This window comes from Pseudopipra pipra, chromosome 6 (genome assembly GCF_036250125.1).
Source record: "Pseudopipra pipra isolate bDixPip1 chromosome 6, bDixPip1.hap1, whole genome shotgun sequence".
NCBI classification, from domain to species: domain Eukaryota; kingdom Metazoa; phylum Chordata; class Aves; order Passeriformes; family Pipridae; genus Pseudopipra; species Pseudopipra pipra.
In genome coordinates this window covers 14,121,477-14,129,856 of record NC_087554.1, presented here as the reverse complement: position 1 = coordinate 14,129,856, position 8,380 = coordinate 14,121,477, and the positions used below count along the sequence as shown (strand labels likewise).

Genomic DNA, 8,380 nt, shown 5'->3' with positions numbered 1-8,380 from the left:
TTCTGTATCTGAGGCACGCGTGTTTCTTGGCAACAACCAAAGTTCCTGCTGAATGTCTTGGCACGGGACGTAAGGAAGCTTAGTGAATTTTCATGGCTTTCATAGGGTTTGTACACCATGGGAGCCTACATATAATTTCTGCTAAGAATGGTGCTCTGAATGTAAACAGAAGAGGGAATATATTTTGCAAATTATTCTTTCTTATTAATAGATTAAGAACTGTTAAAATGCCATCATAGCTTTCATGGATAATGATTCTTTTGATTAGTTAATGGTTGGTTTATCCTGGTCTGAGAGCAATAGAACGTGTGGTTTGGCAATCAACCCAAAATGCGAATATCACAGCTTAAACTTCTACCATTTCTTCTTTTGTACTTTATTTTATTTCAACTTAAAAGTAAATTCTGAAATCCCATCACACTTTTGTACTTCATCAAGAAATTAGTTTCTTTCTGTGTTTCCCAAAACGACAGACTGTATTAAAATTAACTCTGGATGTTCCTTTCTTTTGCTGAAGGTAATTCTGAATGGTTTATTTCAGTGTTTTTACTTTTTTCCCCCAGAATTACTGTAAAGCTTTCCTATTTCATCAGTGTTTTTCACATTTGAATGGCTGCATCAACATGAATCCTTTATAAGGACCTTAAAAACAAACTTTGCCAAGTCCCAGAATACAGAAGCTGATTCACATCCCAATACTCAGCTGCCTCATGAATAAAGGAGAGTCTGTGCCTGACACTTTGAAGCTGTAGCTGTTAAACCATACAGACTATTTACCTCAATAAATCATTATAAGAAACTAAGGTACAATTATACCCACAGAGAAATAGAATTCAAAACACTGATTTATGTGGTTCAGTGCTTGTTCCCTTTTCCATCATGTTTTGAATTTTATGCATGTTTGTCATCTTTGGCTGCTTCCATGTATCTTTAAACTAATGGGTCTTACTTTTTTAACATTCCTCATTAGGTTTGTTATTTTACTTTGACATACAGACATGATTTGCATGCTGTACAAAGTTTTGCATTTAAAATTAACTATCTAATTTTTTATGCTATAGACCAAAAATGGAAAATGTGTGTAATTTGTGTAAACGAACGTACACCCTTTTCTGGTTAATTTGTGACCATCTGAGCTGAAATTCCATATTAGTTGAGAATTTTTTTGGTGCTTATTTGTGGGATCTGAAGAGAAATCACTGCACAAAAGGAATCTGTCATTGTGCTTTTCAGAATGTGCCTGCTAATCTAGAGGGTTCTCAGGAAGAGAAGGAAGCATAGGAATTTACATTTGGAGTCAGTTCTTCAATTTCTTTATCCATCCCCGCAGAGGCAAAATTAATCTAAAAGATAAAAAATAAATAAAGTGAAAGTTCAGCCTCAGAGGAAGGAATGGCACTGAAACCAACAAATGATTCCATATGAAATGGTAGGAGTAAGGTAAATATATCTAGCAAGGGAAGTCCGAGAACAGCCACAGACTCTGTTAGGCCACCCAAGCCTTTAAGAGCGTGCAGTGTTGTCCTGTAGAGCAACAGGGTGGGGAGTGATTTAATAACCACCGAATGTTCCTTAATAAAACTTCAGAAAGTTACCAAATGTTTAAAACAACATTTAAAATGTGAACAATAGTAAATATGCTACAGTTCCAAATACTTTTTGCCTTGCTAATAACTTTCAGTGCTGATACTTGGATGGATCTGAATGGTCTGGATTGAGGGTGTATCATGCAACCTGCCTGGTCCCAGTGATTTGGATTAGAGTAGTGCTTGTTTGCACTATTTGAGAGGGAGCTATAAATCCATCATTATTTCTGAAGTGATTTATAACATGAAAGTTTTTAGGCTATGTGCATCTTTCATCTATCTAGTTAAAAAAGCTGTGTCTGTTGAAGACAGGTTTGGCCATTTCAGACCATTTTTGCTTTACAGTCAATAACAGGAATCTGAGTGAGAAGTCCAAATGCTCCATCTGTATTTTCATTATCTTACACTGAATTTCATAGGATATTTAATTCATAAGTGAATATGTATCTATACTCTGTATATAACATGAGTAACAGCAAACAATCTTTTGCATACATTCTTTCATTTGCATATATATATATATGTATTTGTAGATATGCCTTACTTCTTGCTGAGTTTTTGTCTCTGAATCTACAGGCATTTTGTGAAGAAATAATATTATACCTAAAAATTTCCACATGCAAACAATGTTATTTATCCAACACTGAAAACTCATATATTCCATAACCTTGTGCCCAGTATTTCGAGTCTATAACATACTGCTTTTACAGTCTGTTAGTATTTAAAAGGTTTCTGTCGTTATACCCATGTAGTTAATAATGTTTTTATACCACTGAAGCAGAGGATTGCTTAGAAACGTTGATGATGGTGGAATTTAACGAATCTTTGGATAGAGCATTCTACTACCAGCTATTGTCAGGGTGCAATGTGAGACCTCTTGCATTATCCAGACACAGAGGAACAACGTTTAGGAGCCTGGGAGCAGAAAAGCAGGACAACCACTTATCTCCAGAAGAAAATAGATATATTCATTCTCATCATCTAGTATATTTCAATCTGATTTCAGATAGAAACACATCTGCACTGTCTGTGCCAGTCTGTATCTCAGAAAATGTTGGCAGATTTGGATAGAATTTGACAGTGGGGCAGTGTTTGAAGCGTTTCAAGTTTCTGTGAGCTTTAGAAAAGAAAAAAAAGGCGACTAGATAGGGAAAGGGAGTGATCCAGTGATAGATACTGCTGCAGAATGAATGCAGCAGTATCTATAGCCAGCCAGGCAGCTTGTCCTCACTGCTGTATGAATCATGTGCTGCATCTTGCCCAGCTCCTATCTGAGTACCCCACTGCATTCCCTGGGGAAGCTCTAATGGGAACCAGAGCTCGTGGTGTTGCCTGTGGTCAGGGGAAAGTGGAGGGAGAGCCCACAGGGTGTACATGCAGCAAATGGCAATTACTGTGGTGGGAGCCACACGAGTGTGGAACAGCACAAGTCAGATGGAAGCCACACTATGAACATTTCCACTGCTTACGGAGCAATTTGTTTATTAAAACATTTTACAACTGTTGAAATTCCATTTATGAAACTACATATTCTAGGTTTTTGTAATATCTAAATCTTATTTTTCCTCTGTGCCTAGAACAGTTTACTGCTCAGTTATAAAAATGTCATCAGTGATTAAAGCTTCCTATTAGATATTTCCATTAAGAAAATTTCAAATTAGTAGTGTTTCACATTGTTTTTATAGTTCACTGCTACCAGGCAGGAAAGAACCATTACATTTTGCAATCTACTGAAAAAAAACTCATCCTAAGTTGAAGGAAATTCTGAAACATTTTCAATAGTTTCTGAAATTTCAAATATTTACTAGCATTTGTTGGCTCAGGTGATCTTGCATCTTTAGTCTTTCAGTTTTCTCAGCAACAGATAGAAATGCATCCTGAATGCTATTTAAAGGCATCCAAAGTTGGGGATTGTTTGCTGTGAAAATTACAGCACCTTCTCAGCTATTGGGATGCCACAGAAACTCAGGAAGTTGGTTCTGCCAGTACTCAGCTAGAGACCGACTATTATATCTGAAACTTTCCGTGAGCTCTCAAACAATACACACCAATAAAAAGTATTTTAATTCCTAATAAAATCTCTTACCAAAATTTCCAAGGGCCACCTACTTTTCCAGCTGTACGTTCTGTTCTGAACATGGGTTCTAGAGCAGTGTAAGTATTTCACGTTATGTTTTATTGAAGTAATTGTGCAGGTGTAACCAAGATATGGATGCAACTGTAGTTGTACAGAAGGGTCGTGTCCATCTTCCCCAATGAGGAACTTCATATGTAGAAAGCAACCTTATGATCTCATCACAGTGCAGGGTTTGAGCTGATTAAATGAAATCAGTGTAATTAAGCACAACTTTTGTATGTAGGCAAATCTTAAGCATTGCATGAACACAGAGCAGGAATGAACTTGCTTAGTTTACAAAACAGACTGTTAGCTGCAGCCTATCACAGGTGATCGGTTCTTAAATAATTGTAATGAGTTAATGATGCAACACTGTGTGTGTTTAGGAGGGCAAGATATGTCCCAGGAAAACACTGTGAATGTTAATCCTAGGCACCTGAACCAATTTGTTGATGTTCCCTAGCATGATTTTTTTTGTGGCTAGTTTGCAAAAGCAGTGGCAGTAAGGAAGGACAGTTCTCTGCAGGTTCTTTCTAAGCTTGTCTTCTATTAGCAGATGCCTTTTGCTCACCAAAACTTTAAATTCAAACAAAGGTTCTTTAATTTTAGCAATGATTCTTCAGAATATCCAGGGATTACATATAATAGATTGCGAGTATAGCATGAGCAAACAAGGCATCAATAATAACCTTCTAGCATGGTTTTATCTGGATGTACCGAATTACAAAGAAAACAGTTTTGGATTTTTTCCTAAGTCTTGTGGATCACAGATTGCATGTTTAAAAGTGAAAAAGCAGTAGCCAGACAAAGGAAAAGAAACAACATAAAAAGCCTTACGTTTGCATGAGTTTCACTATGCTGAAATCCTGACCTCAAATCAATAAGAAATCCTTTATCTGACACATATTGAGGGATTATAGACTCAACATTTTAGAGGATGTGTTTGAACAGCATTGACATCAAAACCTTCTGAAAACTCCAGGTGGATTATGAACTGCGCACTGTTTATATCTGTAAGTACAAGCAGCTGAAGAGTTATTTCAGTCTATCTGTGCTACAGTTTTGCAACTATGCCACGTTTATTTCTTAGGAAATAATTATTAAGGAGTGGGGGGGGGTGTGTTTATGTTGGTCGAGTGGTTAAGGCATAAGGACTCGAGAGGTCAGAGTTTTTATTGCAGTTATGTGACAGACGTTCTTTGTGTGTGGGGTAAATCAAGTCCTCGTTTTGTATCGCTGTTTTTCTGTAGGTACAGCAGTGATGGCACATTGGCAGCACTCAGTGGGCTATTACAAGATGTGTTTTATTATTTTTGAAAGGTGCATGTGATTACTTGTAAAGCTACAGTAAGGCTGCACTAGGTGTTGGGATTTGAAAAATATTTCATATAGGGTAATGGTGCTCTTCAAAAAAGCTGATGTCTTCCAGGAATCTCTACTTATTGAGTCTGAAAACCTCACTGAAGACATGCTGCTGAAGCAGTTGTATTTGAGGTGGACGAATATAGGCTGCTCTCTGTATTTTCAACTGTTTAAACAACTTTGGTTTGCTGCGAAGAGTGTTAAAGATGCTGAATGCATCAATGGAATAGCCATTTATTTGGGTGCTTTGTGAGTGATGTAACTTACTCTGGAACTTTTGTAAAAGTGTTTATTGGATAATCTCTTACCCTAAATTGTTTATTCGCTAAGCTCTTACCATGTATTCTGTGATATAAGAAAGGGAATAGATTCAAATGTGTGTTAAAGACAGAAAAAAACCCTTGAAAACAGAAGGGAAGGAAAATTACTGTAATGAACAAACCATTGGACTATATCACGCATGTTATAAACTCAAGGAAAAGCTCTAATATTTGATTTAGGAGACATCCATTCAAGAAAGCCTTTTGGAGTCTGCACAGTTTTCTGTCAATTATTTTAACAATTTCAACTCTCTGTTCTCTACTGATGGCCAACTGTCCTTAAATGGAGAAATGCAGAAGAGCTAGAATTTTAAAGAGGAACTTAGATAATGAATGTCTGTTTTCCCCTTGATATTGAGGAGGAAAATGTTTTGCATATTGAAAAAAACCCCCTGTATGATATAGAAGGATGTTTCAAATCCTAAAATTAGTCTTCTGTTAATTTTCATGTCAAATGTGAAGAGACTTACCAGTGGCAGCAATCTAGTTAATGCGAATCAGGAGAACTGTGGACTAGTGAAAGTAAAAAGGAACAGCCCTGTATCTGCTGTTATAATATTCTTTCTGTTTGACAAGTCTATGCATTTTATTTCATATATGTAGTTTCTGTTTTAAATGAGCTTTCTGAGTGTTTTCCTTGACTACCATTGAGAAATGCAACATTTAGTTGTGTTTTACAGTTACGGGGCTTTTAAAAAAAAAACAAACAAAACCACGGAAAATTTAAATCTAGATTTCCTCATGTTTCTGTCAGGATAAATGAAAACTTTTTGTTTTAAGGACTGACAAAGTTCAAACACATTTCATGTGTGATCAGACTTGAGCAGCTAAGTTTTTATCATGTCCAAGGCTGTGTAAGGGGAACTTATTTGGAACTGTTTATTGTTCTGGCTGGTGTCCTTAGGCAACAACAATGACAAAATCTCTGCTGAACAAAACAACAAAACATGTAATTTGGTGATAGTTGAAGTACAATGGTGGGCAAAAATGCCTGCAGAAATACAGCAGAAAGGAAAAGGGTAAGTTACACCTAAAATAAAATCTTACCTTTTGTTGAAATATTGTTCTGAATTTACCCATCAGGGACAGCAGGTACAGTGCTGCAGAATTCTCTCAGGGCTTTGGTGGCTCTCGTACATCTCTATGGAGCTCAACAGAATAAATCGTTTATCTCATTTAACATCTCTGCTAAACAGTGTTGCCATTATTTAAAACTATCAGTTTGTGAATACCTGGCCTCAACAGCAGCTTGATGGCTGCAATGGTGATACCTGTGTGTGTTTGAAGCAGGACCAAGTTGTTGGTCAAAGGTGACAACACAGAGGTGAGAAGGGGAGCTTTGTCTGAAGTCGTGTTAAGGTGTGCTGCTATATCTTGGAGTGGGCTTTGGTTTCCCAGTTTCCATGAGTGTTTTGACCTTCTCTGAGCTTACATCTGTACTACTGATCAGTTTTGCTTTGAGTGCCATGAAACTTGTAGCTTCTGTAATGGAGACAAGGATTAGGATTAGAAAAATAGCCAGTGGAAGAGAGCATTGCACAGTTTGACATAGGAAGAGGTGTGTCAGAAAGACCATGAAAAACACTTTTTTTTTTTTTTTTTTGCTGTGCTGGTCCCCATTAGCTTTTTTTTTTTTTAATTACAGGCACTAATTTCACTTGTAAGTGTTAGAATGCTCTGAATTGGTTTTACTTATGCTGGTATTATTTTTGAGATTAAAAACGTTAAAACACTTAAACAGAAAGAAAAATCTACTATTCAGATAGAAGGAAAATATTTAGTTTCTATTATTGGAAATGTGCTCAACAAAGGTTTTTCTTGAAAAAAATTTATAGTAAAACTTGTAACTGTGTATTTTCCTAAGTCTTAATTAACAGCTCACTAACAGGTAATTAGTGTGGTCAAGCAAGGTATTTTTTTCCTTTTTCAGAATGTTTAGATTTCTTCAGAAAGTATAATCATTAATGTATTCTATATATGTATTTGTCTTCCTGTGTCTCCCTGCACATGAATATAGATACATATATATATATATATAACCAGTTAAGAATGCAAATGTGTGTGTTCTGTAATATAATTATTATAATGCAGTGGGATTAGATGTATTATGTGCTACATATTTCTTGTTAGGTGAATGTGTGAACTAAAAATTAGGAATACAAAGAGGATATTAATGCTAGAAATTAATTTCCCTTGTCATAATTATGTGATTTCCATTTTAAGATGTCAAAGGAAACTTTCAGGTTATATTTTCTTTCCTTACTCACTAGTCAAAATTTGTTACTTTAGATTTTCTGTCATACACACTGAGTGAAAAAATATCTTTCTTACTAGCAATAATAGCAAATAAGAGATGCTTGACAGCTGGTGCTTGGGACTTGCTGCTTAGCCTGGTAATGGTCAGGTTTTAATTTGAAGAAGTGAGTAGGCATCTTAGATATATTGTTTATCTCGTTCTGGGTTTTAATAAGACTTAAGACCTGCAGAAAAGCAACAAAGTCATATGCATGCAGACAGGAATACTGATGTGTTAGAGGACAGTGAGATCTGGTGTAATAGAGTGCAAGATCTGGTGTAATTTCTGGCTCTGCCACAGTCTTCCTCTGTGACCATGAGCCACTTGCTTACCTTCTATTTGCCCCACATTCCATACCTTTATTTAGGCATTACATTCTTTTCTCATGCCTTCTGTTTCTCTTGTCTGTTAAGCTTTGTACTTTTCGGATAGAATCTGCCTTTTACTGTGCATCTTCTGCCTATGAGTAGTGCCTGCTAGAATGGGATGCAGCTGTAGGTTGGGCTTTCTAGTCTTTGGTCATTTTGTATCACAACTAAAAGTGATTAAATTTATTATGTTGGGGTGATAAAAATGGGTTCTGAATGTTGAACAACTGAACAGAAATAACAATCCTTTCCATATGCAATGAAATTAACATACAAACAACATCTATTTTTATCTTTGGTGGTTTTGTTGTTCTTGGACAGCAATATAATTA

General features: G+C 36.1%; 1 long non-coding RNA gene across 2 annotated transcripts in view; it reads right to left on the bottom strand.

Moving 5' to 3' along the window:
- Positions 1–352: 352 nt before the first annotated feature.
- LOC135415559 (uncharacterized) overlaps positions 353–8,380 on the bottom strand; it is a 28,972-nt gene continuing 20,944 nt past the window's right edge. For both annotated transcript variants that reach the window (XR_010431180.1, XR_010431181.1), the window contains 2 exons: positions 6,432–6,533; positions 353–1,343 (listed from right to left, as the gene is read on the bottom strand). This is a non-coding gene — a long non-coding RNA (uncharacterized LOC135415559). The remainder of the gene's footprint in view (positions 1,344–6,431; positions 6,534–8,380) is intronic.